The following is a 27,500-nucleotide window of genomic DNA, read 5'->3' on the forward strand; positions in this document are numbered from 1 at the left end:
GATTACTTCAGTGGTCTTTTTAATATCAAAAGAAAAACTAAAGTTTTCAGAGACCGGACATTACAGTGATCCTACATCTAAACAATAGAGTGTCTGATGTTAAACCAACATTGTAATCTGACTTTCCCAAAAATTTCAGAGCTCATTATAAAATGCTATTTAGCTGTAAAAGCAGCAATGGAACCTTTTGTTCTAACCATGCAAAAGCAAACAGACAGATTCTGCTTTTAGTCACATTGTTTTGAGTGGATTTACTCTGTGATTTTGCTAATGTAACTGGCTCAGCAAGTTTCTGGAAGATATAATACGCTACAAAATGGAAGAGTGGGGAGAATGCTAACATCTATTAATTATTGTTATTTGATAGAAGCAGAAAATACCTGAATATATACTGTGGTTCTAATAATTTAAAAATAACACTGAGGTACACATGTAGTTCAAAGCATATGTGGTGGCAATATTTTCATAATTAATCTGTTAATATTTGCTGAACTAAGATGAATTCAGTTTCTTCACTGTATTTTACCTCAAGTTTGTATCTAACAATTATGGGCTGTGGTGTCGCAAGAAAAGTTGTACTGTAGACTTTACTATACTTTGTAAATGTTTGATAAACTTTGTCTTTCGTAATATCCCTTAAGGTAGGATTAAACAATGATAATCTACCTCCTTAGAAGATGGTTCTTAATAAACAATTGTCCTAACAAGTCATACCACAGGCAGATGAGGAAATGTTGCCTCTGGTCAATTTGCATACACTTGTACACATAGAATAGGTTTGTATTGAATCTGGGTGAGACAGAGTTAATTTCACCTCATGGTGCTGTGCTCTGTATCGGTATCTAGAAAGGTGTTGATAACACACCCGTGTTTTGGTTCTGCTGAGCAGAGCTCCCACAGCATCCAGGCTGTCTCTCTAACATTCCCTTCATCAGTAGGCTGAGGGTGGGCAAGATCTTGAGAGGTGACATAGCCAGGACAGCTGACCCAAGCTGACCAGAGGGATATTCCATACCTTATGAGGTCTGCTCAGCAATAAAAGCTAAGAGAAAGCGGGAGGAGCGGGAGTATTCATTGGTATGATGCTATGTGTGCTGAAACCCTCCTTCCCAGGGAGGTGGCTGAACATCACCTGCTGATGGGAAGTGGGGAATAAGTATTTTGGTTTCTGTTGCTTCCACGTGTGGCCTTTGCTTTTGCTTTAATAAGCTGCTTTTATCTTGACCCCCAAGGTTGTTCCATCTTATTTTCTTCCCCACCCCTGTCCTGATGAGGCTTGGTGGGCACCTGGCATCCCACCAAGGTCAACCCACCGCAATGATCAGCTTGTCTCCTCATATGTCTTTCTACTATCTCCAGTTATTCTTATGTTAAACAAACCCCTCTGTTTTTGGCTAAAGCCTGTATTCCTCTTGGCCTTAAGAGATCATAAAATGTACTTGGTTATCCCTGTGAAGATTTTTTCCAACAGATAAGCATCTGTGTTGTTGAAAAGGCACCTTACTTTCAGTCTCTCTGGCTTAAGTTTTCAGTGCGTGGTTCTCCTGCTAGATGGAAGAGTCCTTTCTAACTTGGTATTTCCCCACTGTGAATTACTTATGTGTACAACTCACCTCTTCCCATCTTCTTTCTGATAAACGAAACAGGTGGAATGCTTTAATTCTTTATTTTTTAGTGTGGTTTTTTTTGTTTGTTTTGTTTGATTTGTTTGTTTGTTTGTTTGTTTTTACTGCAAGGAGCAAGGAGTTATCTGAATAACTTTGTGGTTCTTTCCTGTACCATTCCTGATTTCTTTTTGCCTGCCCAGTCTTCATCATTGTATACCATCGTGCTGAACTCATGTCATTCACAGGTAGTGTTTAAGGATATGTAACGTGACCATTGGTGAAATTGCTGAAGAATATTAAGCCTTGTACGGTACTCAAGGGAACATTGGGAACATTCATTCAATCGCAAATCCCAGCTGATGCCTAGTTTTTTGAGATCTGTCAACCAGTGTTTAATCCATTTGATATGTGTTTTATTGCTATTACAAAATTCTAACATCATAATAGTGTGTCAATTTCTGTGGATATTAATTCAACCCTTCCTTTCTTCTTGTTCTTTCTGTGCTACTGCAGTAACTGAGTGCATTCTACATAGAATAAATACCCTTAAAGAAGCTCCATTGAAGAAACTTCTTAATATACCTGGCATTTTCCCTACATGTGGATTTAACAACAAATAGTTTGACTATTGTGCACATTTTGTTACTGGTTGAATACCTACTTGACTCAGCTGATGTCAATAGAGGATCTGATGGTGTAAATGCTTAACTGCATATATTAATTGTGAGTTACCTTCCAGTCTTCACTTTGATTTGAACAAAATATTATAGTATACAGTCAGAAAGTACAAAAAGAAAAGCCATTAATGGCGCACACAAACAAAGACAATATCACATTTGAAATTGTGGCTCTGGATTTCAAAGCATGATGAGTTTAGTGTTGCATGCTAAAAGCTGATCCACTGTAAGTGCTAAAACCAGTATATGTACTATTGAAATCAGGAACTTATGTTGTTGATATTCTTCAAGTTACTTAATTGAATGAGACATGCGTAACCAATTTAACTGTAATGCAATGACAGGGAAATTAGCTTGTACAAGCTTTGACTATTCAGTATGTTTAATGTACCTAGAGCCCCAAAATGCATGTATTTATTACCAAGGCCTGTGGATAAACAGAAGTAAATCGGCCCTGAGAATACCTGCTGATAACAGTATTCTGTAGTTGGCATTCAAATAAGTTGTTTTCAGTGCAACTACTGTAGAGTATTTGTACCTAGAATCTGAAAGACATTAAATACAAGACTAAGCAATGTGGGAAATCTTGATTTTGTAGCTAGTATATATCAATACTAACAGCATATATAACATAAATATGCCTAAATGCAGTGTAACTAATACATAATGAGGATAAAACTATTAGGTAAGTACAAAAGAAGCTGAAAGGAGTTAGAGGTTCACAAGGCAATGTATCACATGTATCTCCATAACCTCACGGAAGTTATGACAGGTTTTCTGACCTCCAGGTTTGCAGAGAAGGTGAGGAATCATAATATTTCTGAGTGCAGGACTTCTTCATCTGAATCAGATGTGATTTGATGGGCAAGGAGAGGGAAATTGTTTGGGTTTGGGTTTTTTTTTACATGTGTGTCTCTGGCAGCTCCTTTCTAGTTACTCATCTGAAGAAGATGTGATTTCATAATATATATATATATATATAAAATAAGGTAAATTAAGACAAAGTCTGGGAAAAATATTGTTTTAGCGTTGAAGGAAATTCAGCTGTGACCAAAATCTTAATTCTGTCCAATAATGAATTATTTTTTGACTGCAGTCACCTCCAAGGTGGACATCAGGCAGATCAAAAAGCTCCTGAACTATGGAGGGCATTGATACTCTTCAGCTTCGAAAATAAGTAGCGATATTGTTACAATGACTTGGGATATTGACTGCAAATCAGATAATGACTCTTGATAATTTTCCTGCAGATCCCTAGTGCGAAAGGGGATTCATAACACAGAAACACCTCCAACTCCCTCAAACAGTAATTAAAAAAATCCAGCAAAACAAGCAAGCAGTTGGCTTAATTCAGCATTCATGTACATGTGCCATTTCCCATTTGTAATCAATGAGAAACTTCTCTATACACCCCAGGGCAAAATCTGGCTCATCATATGTAAAACTTTAACATTAATTTAGGATGATTAATGATCAAGTCAGTAGCTGTGTAATACTTGTGAATTCTATTCTACCACTGCTTAACTTTATATTATTTTTAAATTTACAGCTGCCATGGAAAATGACCAGAAATCTACAATCTGAGAAAACCCATCCATCATCTTCAGGCAGTCTTCCAATCTGTTAACTTTAGCTGCTACTAATAAGTGTCTCAGTCCAGGAAAAGCAATTATTACGATGTTTCACAGAATAGCTTCCAGATAGCATATGATGTAAACTGCTCTTGGGCAACATTTCTTCTAAGGAAGCGGCCTTTTTTCTTCAGTAAGCAACTTTACTAATGCAAGTGTGATAAAAACAGAGGTAGAGAGGAAGAGCTGTTGGAAATGGGGATTGACCGTGGCAACTACGCCCATTGACATTTTCCAAAGAGTGGGATCACTATGCTTTGTAAAGCCCTTGTTACAGGTTTGATCAGTGTTCAGACTCTTTCAGTAAGGATCAGAGACATTACATGTGATGGAGATGTAGTCACTAACATGTCACGTCACACAGGACCAAATCAGGCATCCTGTTTTGAGTGCAGGTTCATATCCAAAAAAGCAACATTTTGTCTGCTATCCAACACACATAATAAGCAATGCAAAGCAAGCCCAAACTCAGTGCATTAGCATCTCTCTTGTGTTCCTTGCTGTTTTGAGGCCCTTAGTAAAAGTGCAGCATTGTTGCAGGCTGCTGCCTGCCGTCAGTACCTGATCCCTGAACTCACACCTGGCAGTCACTTGCATTATGTTCAGTGCTCCATCTCCAGGGCATGGGGACACCATGCAGTGGCAGAGGGAGCTGCCACAGGTCACTGTCGCTGGGAAGGTGTCAAGTGGCCTGGAGAGATGGAGGCTTCCCGAGGTAATAACGAAGTGCTGTTAGGTGACTTGATGGATATTCTGCAGATGTAGACAGGCCAGTGGAGGAGCACAGCTGAGGTCCAAAACCAGAGGGCTTCCTCTTAAGAAGGGTGTATCTAGGACTATCTTCACATGGCGTAATTTCTATAATGTGGGACCTCTAGCGAGGGATTTAGGGGGAAATCTTGACAACTCCTTTATGACAACAAACATACATTGGCAAAGCGCTGCTTTAGGACCTTAGAACCAGCACACTTAGGATCAGTCGGATAATCATATGGTGGCTTCTCACCGGGCCTCTCTGATTAGTTCTGGAGGCTGGTTAATATGATACCTCTTTATTGACCGTTCCTTGCTACTAGTTCCTGACTATTCTTCGCATGTCTTTGTAGGCAGATATTAGGTCATGAGTAACTTCAGAATCAATTCAGTCTGCCTCTGCTAGTCTCCTTGATCATGATGGGTGTTGTTAGCAGTTGACATTCAACATGCTTTCGGGCACCCATCTACCTCGTCAGACTGTATGAGTTGTCTTTTCAATTCCATTTTTGTAGCATATTATAGATCGCCTTGGCATGTTTGGATTTCTGATTGCAGACTTCCTTTCTGAACCTTGAAGAATTTGACACTAAAAGGAAAGCATGGTCTAGATTCCTTCTGGAAATTTCAGATTAATGTGCTAGATCTTTCTGCATAAAATGTAGTCCAAACGTAGACACCCATTTACTTCTCAGGCAAAATTTTGGTCTTGAATACCATTGTTAACTTGTTTGCCAGGAGAAATGAGGTCGATGGGACCATGGTACACTTGCAAACTTTTTCTGGCAATTGGTTCTTTTCACAGTTAAATTAAGGAGATACATATAGTGGAAGTTTAGAAACCATAATTTTCCTGGCTTAAAAGAAGATGTGCAGTATATCAAGATATTTGCTTTAAATCATCAAAGCTGTTTTGGCCAGCAGATGTGCACACACACACGCATTCTTAAAATGTGTGTAGCCATTCATCCTAATATGTGTGAATTCCTTATTTGGGTATAATTTGTACATCATTTGTCCTTACAAATATGTAAAATTTTTTCTTATATATACACATGTTCCTTTTTAATATGTCCTCTTGTCTTTAATTGTTGAAGGCTGATGGATGCCAGCAAGCAATCTAGTTTTGATACCTCATAAACGGGTAAGATACATTGCTGAAAGGTCAACAGCTGGTGTTTGGGAGTTCTTGGTCCCCTGGACACCCTGAAAATGAATAAGTGCCTGAAAAGGCTAATCTTGCCATAAGGCTTGTGAGCTGATCAGGGTTTGGCTATATGAAGGTCTATATTCTTCATGCAAGTCACAGGCAATTTAAAATATTAATCAACTTAGTTATGTGTTGTTTGTTGTCCTGGGCAGTATTTCTACTGCAGTGAGATGGAAGGTGTTAAAATCAGTTATTTTCCCTGGTCCAGGGGGAATGAGAGCTTCTGCCTTACCAATACATGAGTTTTTTTTTGCTTCATGTGAACAGTTTGGGGGCATTAGTGATGCAATGTATTAAAATATGATGATGAAATTGTGAGCAGGAAACATTTAATGGTACCTGCTTGATTCTTGATCACACTATCTGTAATGATGAAAAAGACGAAAATAAAAATGATAGTTGTTATTTGGCAGATGCTCTGTAGCACTAAGAGGCCAACAGACCCTTTCAAGGCTAGAAATTATTATAGGTCTAGTGAACTGAAAACGTGCTAGTTCTTACTGTCTATAACAACAGAACATTATTTTAGTTAAATATGTAAATTAAGATGTGTATGAGCAACAAATATCAAGTTTGAAGTAATGCTTTCCCATTACTTTGAAAACAGAAATCATCACTGCTTTCCTAGAGACATGAATTTGCAGTGAGAGCTACTCTGGTCTTTCTGGTATTACTCTGTTATGTGATTTCACAGCAATGTGCTCAGTCTGTAAAGTTCATACCACTGAAGACTTTTTTTTTCATCCAGATATTAATTTTCTTCTATAAGACAATCTTGTTGCCTCAATATTTTCAGACCTATCACTCAGTTTATGTGCACAAACATCTTTGATAGTTCTGCATCTTTTCCTAAAGATAAAAATCAGAGGGGAAAAAAAGTATTATTACATCTAAGGATTTGAAAATTACTCTGGCCGAGATGCCACTAAAGCACAAGTGTAACAGTATATATTTAAAAAAAAAATCTGTGTAGAATACAACATTTCAGACACATCACATTGTATTCAAATTCATATGTGCCTTTTGTCCAAGTCATTTATCCCCCTGATAGGTATGGGAAACGGGGTGGCATTTTTTCTGTTTTGTACTTTGCAACTTATCAAGGTCCTCAAGTTAATGTTTCCCTACATTCTTCCTTTGTACTCACTGGGGTTGTCAGAAGAGATGTGTGAATGAAAATAGATCTGAATTCTGCATTGCTTTTGGGACTTGGTTCAAAGAGGACTGGCAGCCATGGAAGGATCTCACCAAAGGCTTCCATGACTTCTAGTTATGTCATTAATGAAGACCTTTCAAACATTTTGGTCTTCTATCTTCCATATGAAGAGAAATAATGATCCCGCCTTTGAAGAAGGTTTTGAAATTGCTAGGAATGTAGATATTAATCACTGTTATACCTTCTTACAAGCAGTGAGAAATGAAATAGCATTTAACAGAAAGACTGTTTTTTATTGTATTTACAACAATGAAACTGGAATATAACCTTTTTATTTAAAAATCAAGCCACAGATTAAGTTTTGATTGCAGTATTTTGTACTGAAAATGAGAATAATAGAAGCAATTAAGTATTCATAGTCCTGCTCTCACACAAACACCTTCCATGGTGAGCCTGTTTATGCAACTGAGTGTGCCATACAATTGTTTTTATTACCTTATTATAAAACAGCCTGTATAAAATACTCCTTTTTTTAAAAAAATAAATATTTCTTTGTGTATTGTTGAGCTTGTTTGCATTCTAAAGGGCTTTACCTCATTAAAGCAATTAAAGTAAACTTGCTGTAGTTTATTGCTTTTTTCCCCCTTCTCCCTCTGAGCACTAGAGATATCTGTAAAGAGCTCCTGCCCAGCTGGGATGTTCTACATCTCCCAAGGCTAGCAGTGGGAAGCTTCATTCTGAGGCTAGAAAAAGGCAATGCCTATGCTGCAGAAAGGCTGATGAAGTAATCTCCAATATTTTTCCTTGAATCATCTTAAAGAAAACTTAGAAAAATGAAGTCTTGCAGGTGGAAGAACCTACTGAAGACCTACAGGTAAAAGTGACAGGGAACACAAATGGCTGGGAGCTTTCTGAAATAATGTCCTCAAATCATAAAATGCTGATTTATCAAAGCTGTAACTTTCAATGGGAGTATGTTCACTGGTTCGATGAGTTTTTGGTAGAAATAAGAGACCTTTGTTTGATGTGTCAGGGCAGCCAGAAGTCCCTGGGTAGGATATTCAGATCCAAAAGAACCAATCACATGTAGGCCTATAGTCTCTTTAAGTTGACCCAGGGACGTGAAAGTCAGCACCCCACAGCCTGGGTGGGTTCTTGGCTGCTGACTGCTTTGAAATGGGAATTTCTCCTGTTAGAGATGCTCCAGTTCTCATAGATGCCGAGACAATCGTTAGGCAAGAGAGTGAAAGAGCCTGAGCTGGTAGTCCAGGAGTTAGATCACCATGCTGGGAGGAGCAGACAAAAGTCCAGGTCTCTTCCCAGACTGACATGTCATTACTTGTACAAAGTGAAACAGCTTCAGGCAGGGAAATGACAAAAGCACCCCACCCTCCTCCAACACACTGAGCTGATACTGCACTGCAGCAGACTTCTTATTTCTGTAGCGAGATGTTTTTTACTCAGTTCTCCAGCATCTCTGGTGAGAGTCTTAATCCCTGGCTGTTGACTGCTCCGAGCAGGCCCTATTTGAAATGCCTTGGTAGCATCCTGAAGTAGAACAGCAGCAGGGACTTTTTTGAAACCACGAGATCTTTCACTTTGCAGGGAAACCATTTTTCCTACCCAACTCTAATAAGGAACAAGTCATTGAAAAATAAAAAAGATTTTAAGGCCAGGAAAGTATATAACAGTATAGCACTCAATAAAGGGGCCCTTTTATTTTCAGGAATATGCTGAAGTAACTAATATGAGTCTCTTGATATCCATAGAAATGCTAAACAGAGCCACAGGGAGTAGAATTAGTCAGGGAGAAAGCTCCTCAGTCGGCTTGGGGGCAGCCCCAGGTGAGGAAAGCCATGATTATTACTGCTGTCAAAGAGTATACAGTACCATACCCGCAGAGGTTTCTTCCTTCAAATCACAAACCTAAAGAGCTGGAGATGCTAGGGCTTATTCCTTACCATACCATAGCCTTTGCAATCCTTCACTTCTGCACAGAGGAATTTTAAGGGCTCAGTTGCCTGGCACCACCCCCCAGCTCTGCTGGTCACCAAGGTGCCGTGACAAAACACACGAGGGACAGGGCCACATAGAAACCTGATGGGCCTCACTGGAAAGCCAGTAGAGAAACTTCTGTACATTAATATAGGAAACAGAAAGTAATGCTTTCCTATTTCATGCAAACTCTCATTCAACTGGGATTATAGCATATTAAATTATCTAGTATCACTACGAACTGTAGGCTAATGCTATTTGCAAACCAGACAGATATTCCAGTGGTGACTGCAAAGGGTTACTCCAGAAATCAGTAATCTCTCTCCTTTCCTGGTGAGCTGTTGCTCATGCTGTTGGCTGTAAACCCTGGGAGCTGCTGAACACCTACCTTTCAGCATTTGACTCCAAATCTCTATTATTTAAATAAACTCAAACTGTAAACCCACAAAGAATTCTTTTCTTTATGATCATATAACTTCTTAGAGAAAAGAATTCACTCCAAAAGCCCACACCAGTTCTGAGTTTGCCTTAACATTTTTATTGCAGATAAGATTGTTCAAAACATCTGCATTGTTATTGGAGCTGCTATGATTTACATGTCAGTAACTGCAAGTCTGTCCACAGCTCTAAAAGCGCTCACATCAGCATCACCTCTCCTTATCTCTGCACCATCACACTGCTCCACTATATCTAACTCTAAAGAAGTGGTTTGTATTTATTTGTGGGTTGTCTCAATGATTTTGGAAGCTGCCAGTGATTTTCCTAATTCAATAATGCTGCTACTACAGCATTAATCATTCATCATATCCTGAAAGCAAAAGTGGAATGATTTAAGAACAAAAGGATTTAAAGAAAAATAAACACATGACCCACTGCGGCTGCTTTGGGGAAAGTAGCAATATATGCATGGCAGAGGCAGTAATGAATAGCATCTGCTTTATCTGTGGAAGAGCAAACAGTTGTAGACATTGATCATTTCTCAAAAAGAGTGGTGTTGACCAAAAACATGGGGGAAAGCCATCCAGAAGCTATTTTGTGCAAATGAAGTGCAGATTTGTGTATATGAGTCGATACCTCATTTGCTGTTTCCTTTCATTAAAACCACAACATTAGCACTGGAAAATGATTATAATGGTTACAGTCAAAGCCACTGTAATGCTCAATTCACAGAGAACTCTGTGAGGGAAAGGGAAGAAAAAAAAAATCCTTTAGATCTCAAGAAGTGTGCTTTCACGTAATGAAGCTCTAGTGGAATAGGCTCAGGTATCTTATCTTTTCATGCTCTCACTAGCCTATTGTGTAAGTCATTCATTGCATCCTCAGGGCTACGCAATGGCACAGTGTGATTTCTCAAAGCACCCTATTACCACCTCGATTTCCTTGCTGTATTTAGGCCAAATCCTACTCCTTGCAAGAGGTAGCTCTAGCGCATGGAAATAATTAATGGTATCTCTTGGCTGACTTTATCTTGAGGATTATTTTAGTCCCCTGGCTCCCAGAGGCAGAGATCTGCAAGCCCTCAGCAGCCACAATGTGCCTGGAGCCTGCCCAGTGCTTCATGCTGACCTTGCCCTGTGCCCCTTGGCATGCACAAGCAGATGAGTGTCCAGGAACTGTGCAAACTAATACTAGGGGAAATGGCTTTACTTTACATCCTGACATGTCTCCAGGTGTGAAGAAGGGTTTCTGTTCAGGCATAAGTATCTGAAATTGCTATTCGTTATCCAGTAGTTGGTAGGGGATTGCTCCAGTGAGATGCTCGCAGGAGGACGGTTGCAGGTTTATGCCTTATGACTGTGATGTTGAGCCTTGGTTGCTTACTTTTCCTGTTATCAGGCAACTCCTCCCAAGACTACACAAGCCTTCTGTGTTGGGCCTGAGCTTTTCTCTCAGCAAAACAAGGAGCAAAACCTGCACTGGCCTAAGTGGCAAGGGATGGGAGCCCAGGCTTCACTGTGCCTACAGCTGTCCAGTGAAATCCTCTTCAAATTGCCCTTCCAAGTCATCCCTTTCCACGGAGGTACTCAGGACCAGATCTCACTTGTCCCTTAAAACCAAGCAAACGTCCTGCCCAAGCCAGTGAAGTCCTCATTGTCCTGAGTATCTGCTTACTGATGAGGGACATTTCAGCCACATAGACTTTGAGGATACTGTCAAAGCAGTGATATAAAAAGTCTGTTAACCAGCTTGTTCCTCAAGTTGTCCACCTTTTCCCTGTTAAGATGGCTGTAAAGGGAAAAGGGCAAGTGAGATTTCTTGGCAACACTTCTAGAGCCAAATTAAGTTGGGTGAATGGCTGGCCCCGAGAGCTGCCTTCCCTCTTGCCTCCTGTGAAGCTGCAGCCCCACGCTGGAGCAGAGCTGGGGTTTGGCACACTAATGCTCTACCTCTACATTGCTGGGAGAGGCCACTGAAAATATACAATCCCCAGACGGGAGCGATTTAGTGAAATTAAGAACAGACAGGGGGCATTGAAACAAGGAGGTGTCAAATGTTCCCCCTGCCCCACCAAGATTTTGATGTGGCTGCTATGTATACCTGTCTGTCTCCTCTTCACTGCTGTCTCAGCTTGAAAGTTAAAATGCACAGAAGGAGGGGAATTAGAGCAAAGACACACACACCCTCACAGACACACACATGCGCTTTTAATTGTGTGTTATTACCAGTTAATTTCAGCTTGTCCAAAGGCAGGAAGAAAACAGCCTACAGCAGGGCTTGGGCCTCCAGAGGTATTGTAAAACATAACATCCAAAGGCCTTCCTTGACTCCATTGCTTCCTCTAGCCCACAAAGAATGTATTAATTCACATTGTTTGATTTTTCCAGATGCTGTTGCTTTCCCACTGTAGTCCTTCTATTTTTTTTTTGTTAGAAAATAGACTCTTATGCATGAGTGAATGATAACGGTGCTGCCTTTTAGCACAGAACAAGCAAGAAGAAAATTAGGAAGTTAAGAGAGCTTTTTACGGGCCTAAGTAGCTGAATGTCTCAAACAGAATGTTTTATTTGAATATATCAGAAGCTTGAAGGCTTCAAGGGAATCACAGCATCACTTGGGCTCACAGGAATTAAAGGTGGAGCTAAGAAAGATTCTTATCACATGAGGTTTTGGGAAGTTATTTTTCTCTGCCTCCTCTTTTCTAGTAGTAGTAATGGTACAGAATGTGAAACAAAGGTGTTGCCGAGGCAAATTAGGAAATTAAAAGCAAATGAATTACCATACTGTATAAATCTGCAACTGCCAAGTGATAGGATAATATTTGCATTTCCTTATTAATTAGGGGAATAGGAAAAAAATGTAGGAGATAGAAGACATAATATTTAAAGCATTAGGGTAGTGCTTAGACTACCAGTATTTAAAAATACAGGGATAATTTGGGATTCATGGACCAGTGGGAATCTTATCTGTACCCATTAAATTCATCAAATGGCAAGTAAAAATAAAAAAGTAACAGGAATATGTAAACAGATAAGATTTGGCACAGATTTTGCCAAATCATACCTCCCTAATCTCTCTGAATCTTTGCCCATGTCCACAGCAGGGTGTACAAAGGGGAACCAGCCAGCCATCGTTCTACACTTCCAGTAAGCCTCTAACAAAATACATGAAGCTAAGGAAAAAAACCAAATCATCATGCAAGTTAAGTTGAATATTTCCATCAATCAAAACCAGCTAGAACATAGGAAGCAAAGTATTCTCTATACCTAGTGAATAAGCAATTACTCACATAAGGATTAAATGGCTAGCTTTTGTCAAAACTAAAGGTTTACCATTGAGATGCTCCATTTACTAGGATCAGTGTAATTACTTGCTATACTGCTATTTCTGTATTACCATTACTACTGCTCTTACTGTACAAGTGGGCAGTGTGATAAAAAATAAACAGAGGACATAGCATTGTTTTTTTTCACTGTGTGAAAAGAACATTTTGGGGAGGTTCACATGGTTGCAAACAGACTACTGAGTAAAAAAATGACAGCTGAAATTCAATGTTGATAGAATATTTCTATATACATATTGAAAGGGAAAAAAAACCCCTTTTTTTTCAAAGAGTCCTAAATTTAACCACTGATTTAGAGGGGAATCCTAGTTGGTAGTTCACTGAGGGTGTTCTGTTAATGTGAAGCTGTGGATTAAACCCTGGATGGGATTTAATGTGATGGATGAGGAATAGTAGAGGAGAATGCTGTTGCTTAAATCACTACTACCTCTTCCCCCAGCACTGCATAGGTGGGACTAGTTGTTCTGTCTGCAGAGAGAGAGGGGATTTGGAAATGTGCTCAGAAATGACTCTGACTCATGGGTGGAGAAATTGGAAAGCTGGGATTTGTTTCTCTTTGAAACGGAGAGAAAAAAGACAGAATCATGATAAAAGTGGAGAAAATAATCAGTGTACTCTCTCGCACACAGCAAAAAGTGGACACTCAATGAAAATTAAAGGCAGCTGATTCCACAGCACAAACAGGCAAGTTTCCTACTCGCGGGGGCTCAGGCTGCCTCTGGACCACTTTGCCAGAGGATACCACGCAGGCCAGGAATTCACCAAAATCTGAAGAAGCACTGAGCTTTCCTTTGGGCAGTAAGGCTATCTGCAATTACAATAACTAATGCCAAGAAAAATAACATTAAATACAAATATAGGAACTCATACTTCAAGCCAGTCACTCACTGTCTTAGGGATTATACTGCAATCTTAATTAGACCATGGTCATGGCAGGTAATATGTCAGGTTATTGTGAACTCTGTCCAATATAGGACAGTGAGCAGATGGATTAGGGGGCTGGGCCAGAAAAGCAATTCCCATATTGTTACCCTGCCTAAGCTATAAATACACATTTTTGCAAGGCCATCTGATAGCAAATTGAGTGTCAGTTTTAACAGCCATGGCTTTCCTCCTGTATTTTGCAATTCATTTTTATTAAGAAGTAAATAACTAGGATTTTCTAGACTGAAGTTTGATCACAATTTCTATCTGGAGAGCTGCTGATAAATATATACATTTTTAAATGACTATACTCATTTTAAAATCAGATTGTCTCATTAAATGATGGACAATGGCTCAGGAAAGACAGGCATCACTTTATACTCTCTGTTTGTGCTCCCTAACTTTTAACAACACACAAGATCCAGGATCCAGACAGATAGGATGCTTGGTATCTTTTATTTTCTTCAAATACTCTGTATTTAAAATACTACTCCAGTGGTTTCTGACAACTGCTTAGGGCAATTTTGCTTAGCCTAGCGGAATGTCCTGGAAACTACTGGCAATGATTTAGCTCCCAAAATTGGAACACATTTAGCAGAGACAGAAAGCCTATGAACAAATAATGGACAAATGCCAGAGTAAATAAATGCGGTTCGTGAGCTGTGGTCAGAAATGTCTCTCTTTCAGTATGCAGTGCAGATCTTTTGCCAACATTTACCATAAAGTTATTACACAAAGCAGTTTTTCCTCCCAGTAAGACAAACTCAATGAAAGACCGCTTCTAGTCTAGCAGCCTGCCATTACGGCTGCAATAGCCTGTCATGCCAGGAGAAAACCTGTGTGCAGCGGGCTCGTTTCAAGCTGCGCTTTTCATTTTGTTAGTCGGGCTTCTGTGCAAAAAACCCAGGGTGAGCAAGAGGCGCCTGACGGTTCGATATTCCTTCAGGAGACCACGATGAACCACAGGGCGAATATCTCCCAAACCCAACTCTTGGCCCATCTGCACAAGTCCTAAAGCACTTTATGAGACTGTTATTATGGACAGAGGCATTGCAGGCACAGCAACCTCGGACCCAGCAGCATCACTGTCCTCTTTGAGTGACTTATCAGGAGGTACAAGAGAGGAAAGGGCAGATGTGAAGTGGGGGCACAATATTGTTGCTGCTTCTTTCTGAAATCATCTCCTCCACCATTTTTGCAGGATAATTTCAAGTATTTGCATTGTAAAGACCCCATGCAGGATTTTGGTCCTTCGTTCTGCATGCTGGTCGTGGATGAGACTTCTACTCTACTCTCCTGTAGCTTTCGCCATCTTTGGAGGAGGCAACTGATGTAATCTTCACAATCCTGCAGAAGAAACCAAAGAATTTGCAGAGCCGCTCTGTACCGTTAGGAATCCTGACTCCAAAGCTAAAGAGCCAGAGGTGGCTGGTTTTGGCTGCTCTCCCACCAAAAATGCCTTTCCAGCTACCAACCTTCCATGCAAGAACAGAAGGAAAAGAAGTCTGGAGGAACAGCTTTGTCATTCTCAGGCAGTTTGGGGTTGAACCAACACCAGGGTAAGACAGATGAGAGAACCAAAATTATATTGTTCTGCTCTGAGTAGTTTTCCTTGTACTAATAGCTGGAAATGCAGAAACAGAGGCTAAATTAACATCTGCATGCTGCTTATCAGTGGTAAGCCTCAGAGTGTATCAGCCCAGGCACGCTGCCACACAGAACGATTATCAGCCCCATCCCTTGGCACGTGAATGAGAGAGCATCTGGTTGAAAAAGTGAAATCTGGATTTTTGTTTCAAACCTTGCCCAGCCTGTCTTCCTATGCACGCAGACATATAACCACACACTGTCCCCCAACAGCTAGAGAAACACGTGAATTGAAGCAGAAGAGGAATCCTAATAGAAATAGTTAATCGGAATCAGTTGTCATTTGCAACTTTGTGAAACCCTTAATAAATGTTGTTCTAGCAGTGTCCTGGATTTCCAACACTGACAGGATCCAAGCAAACAAAGCTAAATGATTTTGGTAATGCCAGCCAGAAGCCGAAGTTACAGGGTTAGAAATCATCCTACTTTTAAAATTTGGAATATTTCTATATATAAAAACCTCTAAGCCCACTCAGGCATTCTCTAACAGGCACTGAACAGATTTGCTTTACTCTAACCCCATTCCTTTAATGAACATGCATCATTCTGTGCTGTGCCCGGCAGATGTAATAATAGCAATGTCTGGCGAGCTTCTGCAAGGAGCCCTGCAATAAAAGCACCTTCCCCTCCCGCCAAGTTAAAAGAGAACAGGCTGACATGTATTGGAAATGCACGGGCAATATAATGATAGCAAATTGCTTTGGAAAGAAAAAGGTTCCGTGGTGCAGATGTCATTTCAGTCCCTGGCTATGAGGCAGTGCTTCAGCTCCATCCTTTGTGTCTCCCTCCACATCTACCCCCTCCCTCACGCTGCTTTTGGGGAGAGCTCACCCCGTGCTGTAGATCAAAAGCATCGTCTTCACTACAAAGGAGAAGAGAGCCCACAAACACATGCTGAGCACCCCCAACCTCAAAAAGGGGAAGCCTTCTTTCCCCCTTCATCACTCTTTTAAGAACACATTGGAAAAATTCATTCCTTTCGGTCCCTGCCGATGAATTCCTCTGACTGGGATGTTCCTGCTAGTGCCTGTTTCCCTGCTCAGCCCTGTCCGGGCTGTGCCATGAGGCTTTTGTCACAACAATGGTTCTTCTGAGATGGTGACAGAACATCTTCTAACACCCAGGAAAATGGGGCTTAGCCATTATTTCTAGAATATATTTAAGCCCTTTGGGAGGTTGCTATTGAAAAGGGATGTTGATTACCATTTTTTATTTGGATGTCTAACAAATATAAAGATTGTCTGCTGCACTGAGGAGGAGTTTAGTTTTCAATACGCCGAGTGGTTTGCCACTGTGGGTCCAGCGCTGCCAGGCACAGAGGGGGAGATCACGTTATCCCCTCATCTATCCCTCTGGACTCTTTCCTCATCCACACTCTACTTCTTTGACCCCTGGGCTGTGTTTGTGCAATTCAGAATGCCTTTTATAAAGCACTGTTCTTATTTTTGCTCAAAACTCTTCAGCTTTTTCAGCTGTGTGAAAAAAACCCAATTGCGAAATGGTGTAAATCATACTCATCCACCTTTCTGATGTGTAATGCGGTCAGAGTATCTGGACATTGTCAGGGCATTGTAGCGCGTATCCCAGAGTGACTTTGTTATAAGAAAGGAGTTTAATTTTTTCCTCTTTTGTAACCTTGTGAAATTTCCACATTAAAAAGCAATCACATCTTTCAAACCAGCAATGATTGTGTTTGTCATAATGGCTGCAAACCCCCAGTGTGCAGAGCTGAGCTTGTTTTCACTAAAACGAAATCAGCTTTCAAAATAAATGATCTGCAACAACATTATATTCCCCAAATCTTATAATCCTATTAACAGAGTTGATTTTTTTTTTTCATTGCCACTAGACTGACAAGATTGGACCCATTTCAAGGGGGAGAAACAGAAAGTCGGTTGAGGATGTAGCCAAGACATGCACTGCAAGCCGAGGACCAGCCCTGCCAGGGCCTGTGGTTAGAAGCTCTTAACAACTATTGTAAGCCCTTAAATATAATCATCTGTATTTCACCTCCACCTAATGTACTTCATGTGTAGTATGTTTATCTGTTCACACAGTCTTTGAAAAGACTCAACAAACAGCCCTGTTTGCAGGCGTGAGAGACGAGCGGGTTGCCCTGACTCTCCCGATGAATGAGACTTCTATCAAAAATGACACGGCGGTGCCAATGTGGTGAAGGGAAATGTCTCCAGATTAGCCTGGGCAAAAAACTCTTTGCCAGAAGTGGAAATTACATGGTAATATCAAAAGGCAACTTTACTTATATATAATTCCAGGTTTCTCTGCAAGTATTTTTTTTGGAGGGAAGTCAGGAGGGCTCAATCTTGGGCTGCTTTTGCTGATCCTGCCCTCTGAGCCCTTCCCGTGGAGGGAACAAGGACCCCCTCCTCTTAGGGGCACCGTGCACCTTGGAGTCACTTCACTGTTTAAACCCTGAGTAAAAAGGTGCAATAATTGGCCCAGGAGGAAGAAATCTTCATGATCACAGCAGAAGTTTTCCTTTTGGGAGTGGGAGGGAACACCCAGAAAGTGCTGAGACCATCCAGAAGGAGCATGGGAGGGTCACGGTCCCCCTGCAATGCCTCTGTGCTGATGTCCATTTGGGGGTTGCACCAGCTGGGATATCATCCCCCCCTCTGTGAACCCGGTGTTTCTGACAAGACGAAAGCTCCTGCGGGCACAGTGTGTCAGCAGCTGCCTGGGGCTGCTGGGCACTGGCTTGCAGCATTTGCAATACAAAAGTGTGAGGCTCCTCCGGCTGCACTCGGGGTGCCCAGCAAAGCCTGGGGAGAAACCTGGGGTGCTGTGTGACAACACACATGGGACCACTGAGGCTCAGACCCCCCCCAACCCTCCCAGACACCTTTTACTGCAATGAAACGCTGACTGGGGAATGTAAACACAGCCTTTATTTTTTAACATTTTCCTTTTATTAGTTCAGCAGGGCAATAGTGGTTTCCCTCCGCTGTACATCAGATGCTGACAGGTCCCCACAGCCGCAGGAAAACCGGGCTCTGCACAGTATCCTCTAGTCAGAAGCCGCCGCTGCGATAGTGGCTGCACAAGTGCTGCTGCTCCTTTATTTACTAAATGGCTTTGCAACGTCTTTATGTGAAATTTAAAACTATAAACCCATTAGGTTATAAAGTAAATAGGCATAACCATCTCTGAGAAAACATAACACCTGCTTCTCTTCCCCTTGCTTCTCACTCATGCTGGCAGCTGAAATGTATTTTTGACCAACCCTGTGATGAATAAATCACTGACATCGGGTCAGACCTCCTACCACTGGAAGCCAGGAGAGATCTGCTATCGATAGTGCTGAGAACGCCTCAATCAGTATCGCAATCCTAGTGATTTAAAAACCAGTGCTGAGATCCCTGGAATAATGGGCTTGGCTTAAAAATCAGGAGAATTTTAGATCTAGGAAATGGGGGCTTGATTTTATCTGATTTCTGAATTTTAAGCCTCTGGAAGATTATACGGCTGAGTTTTGCTCTGTAACCAGGAAGATTTGAGGCTTCAAAAAATAAACAAAGGAAAGCTGATATTCTGCCAGACTGCTTCTGCCAGGAACTGGGATTTCAATGGGGCAAACTATCCCAAGACTCGTGACAAAATCTTCAGGTCTGCAGCATAAGCAGGCCCAGAGTCTGGTCAAAATGTTCACATCCAGCTGCAGTTTGGCAGATATGTGAGCTTCTTGGGAATTGTGTGCAAGTTCCTGGCCCTGTGGATGTAAATGGGATCTGATATATAAAATTGCTGTTTGGGCAGGTAATTTCAGGATCAGACTCAAAAATTATTACAGTCTCTTCCACTATTATGATTTTAATAACTGCAGCTAGAGGTATGAATTTTCCATGCAAATTGCTGTTGGGATGTTATTAGTCCTGTGATAACAAAGAAGTGTACCTGTCGAGAACAGATCCAAACTGCATCTGTTCACTGTATGCATTAAATACCCCTCAGGTGTAAGTCCAGATATTTAAATTAATAATATGAATAAGGCATGGATTTGCCTACAGTTTCTCCAGTGCACTTGGCTTAGGCACAGGTTCTTTTCTGACCAAATATTTCATTATACATAGAGGCAGATTCGACAGAAAGCCATCGTATCTCAACAAATCTGCTCTGGACTTGTCTGCCTTCCACTTACAGACCTCCTGGCAGAATCACAGTGCAACTTTGTTTGGAAATTACATTTAGATAGTGCCTGTTGCATAGTTCATTTTCATTTTACAAAAGAAATGGTTCAAAAACCTGTTTAGTTTTAAGTATTGAAAGAGTTATTAATTCCAGTAATGTCATTACAAACACCTAAAGCTGTGTATAAAAGATCCCTCTTCTGGCTTCTGCCCTCATTTTTGAGGGGTTTCAGACCACTTGATATCTGGATTTGTTAAATGCTGTCTTGTTTCTCCAACTGCCAGAGCAAACCCCTCATCTAAATGCTGGACGGGGCAGAGCGAGTGCAGACCGCTGTGTGCAGAATTAAACATTTGGATAAATATCTTGCTGAACTGGAATCTTTCTGGGAAGGGCTGGATGTGAGCACTGAAGTCCAATGCTGAGGGTGGGGTTATATAGTCTTTCTCCTTTCAGAGCTCTTCACCATCCAAAAGAAATGTTGCAATTAACAAATGAACGTAGGCAGGCAATAATATGGGAAGAAATCTAGGTGAGATTTGCAGAGGAGCAAGGGAGATGGAGATGTGCAAGTCTCACTTTTTATTTGGGATTGGGTAAGATCAGATTCTTAAGGAGGTATGATAACGTCAGTTTACATGCTAGTTTTTAGCTATTGAGATTTTACCATAAACAATAGTAGAAAAAGTACTGGAATAATTATGAAAAATATACTGACATTTTGCTTTTAAGAAATTTCAATTTATTTTTTTTTCCTGAAGAAACAGTTTTCTAAAGCAATTTACTCAGACAATAATAGAAGTATATTTATGTAGCAGAAAAGATTAGCAACTCTCTTGAGAGAAAACAACAGATTCCATCTACCCATCGGGGAACTACCGTGGCCCGCAGCTGCAGAGCGAAAGAATAAGATCCACAAAAGCTCATGCCAAGAAGAGCCGCCTTGCACCCCAGCTCACCGAACTGTCTTTTACTGGCAGCCCTTCTGCAAACCCTGACTGCTGCGCATATAAGCGAGGCTGGTGTTTGCACTGCAGAAGTGTTCAGTCAGCATAGCATAAACTTATAAAGTGCTCTCCAAACAGGCGGAGGGCTCGATGAAGTTTCCTCTCCAGTTGTTCCAAAGCCCCAGCCAAAAATCTTAGTGGGATTTCCCGGAGGAATTACAAATCAAGCGCGGCAGAGCTGCAGCCAGACGCCAAGGCTGGAGGTTTGTGTCTTTTCTGCTCTCCCCCATGGCTCCTGGGATGGACCCCATTGCCGTGGGTGAGCCGAGACTGTCACCAGCTCTGCTCAGCTGCTCTCACCTTCATGCCAACCTCCTCGTCCTACTTTTCTCTGCCGGCTCTCTCACCAGAGCATTACCGTCTTCCATTGTTTCAAAGTCATCCTCTAAAGCAGGGGTGTCAAACTCATTTTCATCAGGGGCCACATCAGCCTCGCAGTTGTCTTCAAAGGACCGAATGTAATTTTAGGACTGTATAAATGTCCTGTGCAGTCCTAAAATTACATTCGGCCCTTTGAAGGCAACCGTGAGGCTGCTGTGGCCCTTTGACACTCCTGCTCTAAAGTGTATTTTTTAAGGCTTGGTGCCTAGAGCCATTTAATTACATTATAATCTCAGCTTTTGTTTAAAAAGAAATGCGCTAGGCCCTCGTGATGGCAGGGAGAAGATTGTACATTTGAACCTTTGGGGCTTGTAGAAGTCAAAAAAAAATACCTAGTGCATATATATTTAATTTCATGGTCTGGGGTGGAAGACTAGCGTTTTATAGTATCACAAGACTGGCAACAGCGAACATGGTTTCAAACCAAGCTAAGGAGGCTTTTTAAACATAGTTCCAACAGGACTGATTTTTCTTCTTTGAGCCCTTGTTTTTTTCTGGAGCACGATGTGCTTGTGGCTTGGCAAATGAGTCTCTCTGGATCATTGTAATGCTTTATTGGTGCATATAAGACTATTGGGACAACAGCTGTAAACCAGAAGTGAATTCTTATTTTCTTTTTGTTTCCTACTCTGGCATGGTAGACATTATAACCTTGGTATTTTCTGAAAAGGCAACAAAAAGTCTTACATTTCCTGGTATGAAAAATACGGGTAGAGAAAACAAACACCTCCAATCAGCAGCCTTTTTAGCTTAATGTCCTGTTCTGGGGTGGATGCCTGAATACCTTTCTGTGCTTGCAAAGCCACATATTTCTTTCTGAATCTTACTCTGAATGTAGGGGTCATATTAGGCCAAATATGATTGTCCTCAACTAGATTTTATCTGCTTACTGTGGTAGGAGAACAGGCTTCCAAAAGCTCTGTTGAGAGGGCTCTGCAGCTTTCTCAGCTTACGGGGTCATGTTTTTTCTTTTCTCCCTCTGTTTCCAACTCATGATACTGCTTTTAGATGATGACAAAAATCAGGTTTTCATTACCAACACAGGCAAAATAGCAAAGAGCATGTGCAGGTGCTGTGGCGGGAGAGAGGGAGAGGCTGAGGTTGTGTGCCTCACATGGGCTCCACACTCAAGAATGACATGAGAAATGCTTCAGGGCGTTTTACGTGTCATGTTTCTGCCCAGCATCCTTAGTGATAGGGTTACCCAGAAATCTTTCCCTTTTTGTTGTTGTTGGTTCTGTTTTGGTAGATGTCAAGGTATTAATATAGAACAGCTTGATGCCTGTGGTGTGTAAGTCCTCTGCAATAAAGCTATACCTGTGTGAGGTGGATCAGGCCTTTGGGCAGGAATACGAGGTCTTTCTTATGCTTTTGACCCACCATATAAGTTGTTGTACTTCAGAGAAACCCTGAGGTATCCAGGAATGCTAGGATGGGATCACAAAGGGTTCAGATGACCTAAAGACCATTGCACTGCATTAGCCAAGACAGGTGCATGCTGTAATTTGCCAGCAGTGACACAACTTCATCAGCCACAGGCACATAAACATGAAAAAACCCCCAAACAACCAAAAGTAACAATCTTATCAGCAGGTCTCGGGAGGTTATTCTCCCACTCTACTCTGCCCTGGTGAGGCCCCATCTGGAGTACTGTGTCCAGTTCTGGGCTCCCCAGTTTAAGAAGGACAAGGAATTACTGGAAGGAGTCCAGTGGAGGGCTACAAAGATGATTAGGGTTCTGGAGCATCTTTCTTATGAAGAGAGACTGAGAGAACTGGGTCTGCTCAGCTTGGAGAAGGCTCAGAGGGGATCTTACAAGTACATGTGAAGAGGATGGGAGAAGGCTCTTGTCAGTGGTGCTCAACAATAGGATGATGTGAGCTCCGTAGTCCTTATGCTCACATTATCTGCTACCCTCCAGCTGTAGTCCTTCTCATGAGGTGGAAATGGTTTTATGGTTTCACTCCTTCACTAGGCTGGCAGTGTCTTGCGCCACCACATTTCTCCTGCTGTTGGCTCTGCTGGGAGTGAAGGACTGGAGGTGCACAGCTCTGATGGTAAAGCACCAGTCACGGAGGGAGCAGAGGATATCTGTGTGGGCAACATCGGCCTCTAAGGGAGGTGTGATTTATTGAGACACTCTCCTTTTCCACCAGAGTGGTGGGAGTAAGGGAGACCCCAGTGTTGCTGGAAAACATTCTGAGAAATCTCAGTAAGTGGTTTCTTGGCCTCAGTGTGGGCTTTTTCCACTTAAAGGTACAATATAACACTTAAGCTATGAAATGCTTGGTTCAGGAATTTCTGCCTTATGCCTTAAACATGGATGGCACTTAATAAATAAAGTGTTACCCCTCTTCCCGGCTCCTTGCTTTTTTTTTTTTCTTTTCTTGTTGATCGGTCTCTCAGTACAACTGCAGAACTTGTATACCTTCACTCCAGGTAACCTCTGATCACCTCTCAGTCTTCCCCCATGACAACTTCTCTCTTTGAGTTTTCATTTTCACTTTCATTTTTTCATTTTTCATTTTCATTTTCAAAAATCTGCTGTGCATGGAAAGTGACAGGATGAAAGAAGCACAACTGGAAGGAAGGTAAAACTGAAAAGGCATGGGATCAGTTGTGCTGACTTTTGTTCAATGTTTGTTTATTAAAGGCCTCCATATTTAAAATGTAGGGGAAGCTGCTGCAGAATGTGCCATCTCTTGCACTAGGTAATCTAAGACTGCTGAAACGATAGTTGATAAAGCTGGTTTAAGCTTTGTACAGAGTATGCTCAGTGTTGAGTATGTTTGTTAGTTTTGGATGGAACTTCTTCTCTTTTAGCATTTAACTGCTTGGCATTTTTTGCTGCTTCATTAAGACACTGGCTGAGATCAATCTCCCTTGTACCTGACGCTGAGTGCTCTCTGTCACAAAGAGCTTCACCTCTAGATACACAAGACAGCATGAGAAGGAAAAGGAAATAGAGGAATAAATAGGTGCAGGAATTTGTCCTAGGATAAATGGCAGGATGGTAGCAGTGGTGTGATGAGAAACTAAGTCTCTTAGCACCTAAGTCAGTGCCCTTTCCACTGGGCTACAGTAGCAACAGCAATGAATCCTGCTAACAAGGAGGTAATTTTGGTATTCATAGCAAGATTAACCAACATACCATGTCCGGTAGAGACGACTCAGAATTCATATATACAAAGGGCACATTTGTTACAAATTCACTGAATCCTTTTAACCTTTTTCCATTTATGTCTGAATATTAACACTTGGAAATACACAGAACTAGGGCTTAAGCTAGAAGAATTAGATTATGGATGTTACTGTGCTCCTTCTATTTCATTAAATGGCATGCAAGGTAATTATCAGTCATTGAGTTTCCCCTTCTCAGAGATACACCAAAGGGGCTCAATTATTTCTGTAAAATCTGAGAGGAAAAAGAAAAGAGAGACAGATTTTTAAAAACAAAAGTAACAAAGCTGCAGTGCAAGCAGGCTGTTCAATAGAATAGAATAGAATAGAATAGAATAGAATAGAATAGAATAGAATAGAATAGAATAGAATAGAATAGAATAATCTCAGTTGGAAGAGACCCTCAGGATCAGCAAGTCCGACCATAACCTAACCTAACTCTAGCACTAAACCATGTCCCTAAGAACCTCGTTTGAACACCTTTTAAACACCTCCAGGGATGGTGACTCCACCACTTCCCTGGGCAGCCTGTTCCAATGCCTGACAACCCTTTCCATGAAGATTTTTTTTCAAAAGGACCATGGGCCATGCAGCCCTGCAGAAGATAGGCAGTGACTTCACATAGACATGAATGAGCTGTAATGTTCAGTGATCAGACTGAGCAGAACTTACTCTTGGATGTGACAGAGGGAAAACAACTATTTCCTTACCTTCTTCGCTCTGGCAGGTGAGGCAGAGGACGGCAGGTTGCTCGGTGGCCTGGCTTGGGCCAGCCTCTTTGTGTCTCAATGTTTACCTCTATAAAAGAGACCAGTAGCTGCATCCTCTGTAAGAACTTTGAAGGCTCTATATGGGAAAGCTGTTCCAGGTGTATGGATTCCTATTAGTATGATTTGGTTTTGTGCAGGAAAACCTCAGAGCAGTACTTTGTTTTCGAACAGCTACCATCTAACTAATTTTTTTTTCTGCTAATGGTACTGCTTGCCCTCTTGATCAAAAGATACATTTTAAAATAAAGCCTGGTTTGTTTTTTTGGGCACAAGTAAAGCTTTAGACCACTGTATAAACAATAGTGTAAGGAAAACAGCAAATTTTGAATATGAAGTTTCAAAGAGCTTCTTCACAGTTTGCCTGCGAGGAAACTGGAGGGGCAGGGCATGGCCACCTACCGCTGAATGCAGCTCCTTTCTATATGTCTTTTTCCTTTTCTTCTGGCAGGTCATTAGTCATGATGACAAAAGTATTTACCAGGTAACTTGAAACAGGCAGTATTCACATCAATGGGGAGGAATTCGACAAGATTTCCACATCAGGCATCTTTCATCTGACCCCATTCTCTCTCCCAGAGTGCTTGATCAGACCTGCCTACGTGATGTGGACAACACATCAGGGAAAACCCTTGTGTTGGTAGAGGGTGACCTAGATGACCCATCAGCTCTTCTTCTCTGATGCCTTTGGTCATTATGAGGCACACACCTGAACATGCTCTAGCAGTGCTAAATGCTCACACATGCACAGAGCAATGTGGAGTGTTTCCATGCTTGGATGGACCGGTGTGGAGATGTGGGATGAAGATGCATCCGAAATAGGGCCCTTTCTCTAGAAGGAGCTGAGCCTCTTGTGAGTGTCCCATGGCAAAGCAAAGCATTTTGGCAGAACTCCAGAGCATAAAATTATCTCTGACAAGGAGACGAAGAGAAGGTTACTATGGCCATCTGAATAGTGAAACCAAACACAAGTAGGAGTAAACTGAAGAAAATTCCCCTTCTTTCATATCCTGTGTGTCCTTTGTGATTGTTTACTCTGAGACCATTTGTTCAGCTGCCTGTATGAATTAGCATGTGGATATCTGACCTTGAAATTCTGGTCTGAGACCTGATCCCACCATTTCTACCACTTGAAACACATGCTCCTGCTGTCTTTGTAGCTAAAATTAAACCCATATCCAAAAAGTGTCCTGCTGAGGTTAGGCATTGCACTTCTCAGTGTCTCAGCATAAGGTATTTTACATGTGGAATTGGCTGAACCCACTCTAACAGTGATAATTAAATCTAAAATATTAATATTTACCATGGAAATATTACAAGACCACTAATAAGAAGGAATACAGTTCAAATGCTCACTTGATATGTGTTCAGATTTTGTTGTTTAAGTATAAATAGCCCTGAAATACATGCTTGAGTCCAAATTGTGAAGCTTAGTGAGGGCAGCTTCAGGATCCAAACCTAGAACTGTGTAGGAATTTCATGGCTGGTCACTCTGATGGGTTGCCCTGCCCTTGTCCTGTCCACAGACAAAAATCAGGAGAAAAGGGCAGATTTCCAGCACTGATGCCTGCATCAGCCCTTGCCAGGAAGAACAGGCTTGTGGCTGTCACAGCACACTGGAGGTCTGAAGACCTTTGTTCCCTTCTTAACATCTGGACTTCGGGAAGTTGCTCTCTCCTCAAGTCAAACTCATTCTTCTCTCTGAAAATGGGAAATAATACTTCCCTAAGCAATAAGAGTAAAGTATGTATGGTACTCAATTACTTTGATATCAACTGCTATGTAAAAACCAAATAAAGAAACAAAATCACCAGTACAAACCTATGTAGTTTTCTCAGTTTAAACATAACTTCTTGTATCCATACTACTTGCTTAAAGCTAGAACTCCACTGAGAAGCCAGCCAGGGTGGTCCTAATGTGATAATTTTGAGTTTCTGGTGGCAAAAGGTTCCTTTTCTTTTCCAAACAAAAGTCTTTTTCTTAATGCATTGAAAACCAGCCACACAAAGACCAACATTCCCCAGTGTTTGCATTAAAAAAAGAGATGTACTCATAAAATGCAGACGACCGGCAGCTTTCCTGTAGTCACAAGTCAGCATATTCAAAGCACTAACATATGTTATTTGCTAAAAGCCAATACCTAAATTCAGATCGGTTCTGGCTCAAGACTACCCTTATTAGTCACTGAAAACACAACACCTTGTTCATCAGCTCTCAGATGTAATTTTAAATAGCTTCACAGTTAATCTGAATGCTATAAAATCTCTCAATTACTTTCAAGTTTATTTTTCTCCTACATTTGGATTCTCCTCTAACTAAGATTCACTGTTGTTATATCCTCTATTTATGTCAATGTTTTGTAACTGTCAGTGACCAAAATGATTTTTTTCTGTCTACAAGGTCATCAGTCCCATCACAATTGCATTGTTTATGTCAACAGTATTCATGATCCCTAAGTGGGCTTCCATCCCAGCACTGTTCAGGCCCACAGCATTTAAACTTTTAACATCAGGCAAGGATGGAGCCATTATAGCCAGTAATACTAAGGCACAAATAAGATTAAGGTAATAAATATCAGATATCAAAGCAACTTCAACACAGCATATATCAGAGTTGTGGAAAGAAAGAATTTTTC

At 41.2% G+C, this 27,500-nt stretch overlaps 1 long non-coding RNA gene across 2 annotated transcripts in view; it reads left to right on the forward strand.

Moving 5' to 3' along the window:
- The window catches only part of LOC139827281 (uncharacterized), a 41,881-nt gene extending 34,231 nt beyond the window's left edge, over positions 1 to 7,650 (forward strand). For both annotated transcript variants that reach the window (XR_011737744.1, XR_011737743.1), the window contains exons 2-3: positions 2,121 to 2,330; positions 3,834 to 7,650. This is a non-coding gene — a long non-coding RNA (uncharacterized lncRNA). The remainder of the gene's footprint in view (positions 1 to 2,120; positions 2,331 to 3,833) is intronic.
- The last annotated feature ends 19,850 nt before the right edge of the window (positions 7,651 to 27,500 follow it).

Source organism: Patagioenas fasciata, chromosome 2 (genome assembly GCF_037038585.1).
Source record: "Patagioenas fasciata isolate bPatFas1 chromosome 2, bPatFas1.hap1, whole genome shotgun sequence".
NCBI lineage: Eukaryota > Metazoa > Chordata > Aves > Columbiformes > Columbidae > Patagioenas > Patagioenas fasciata.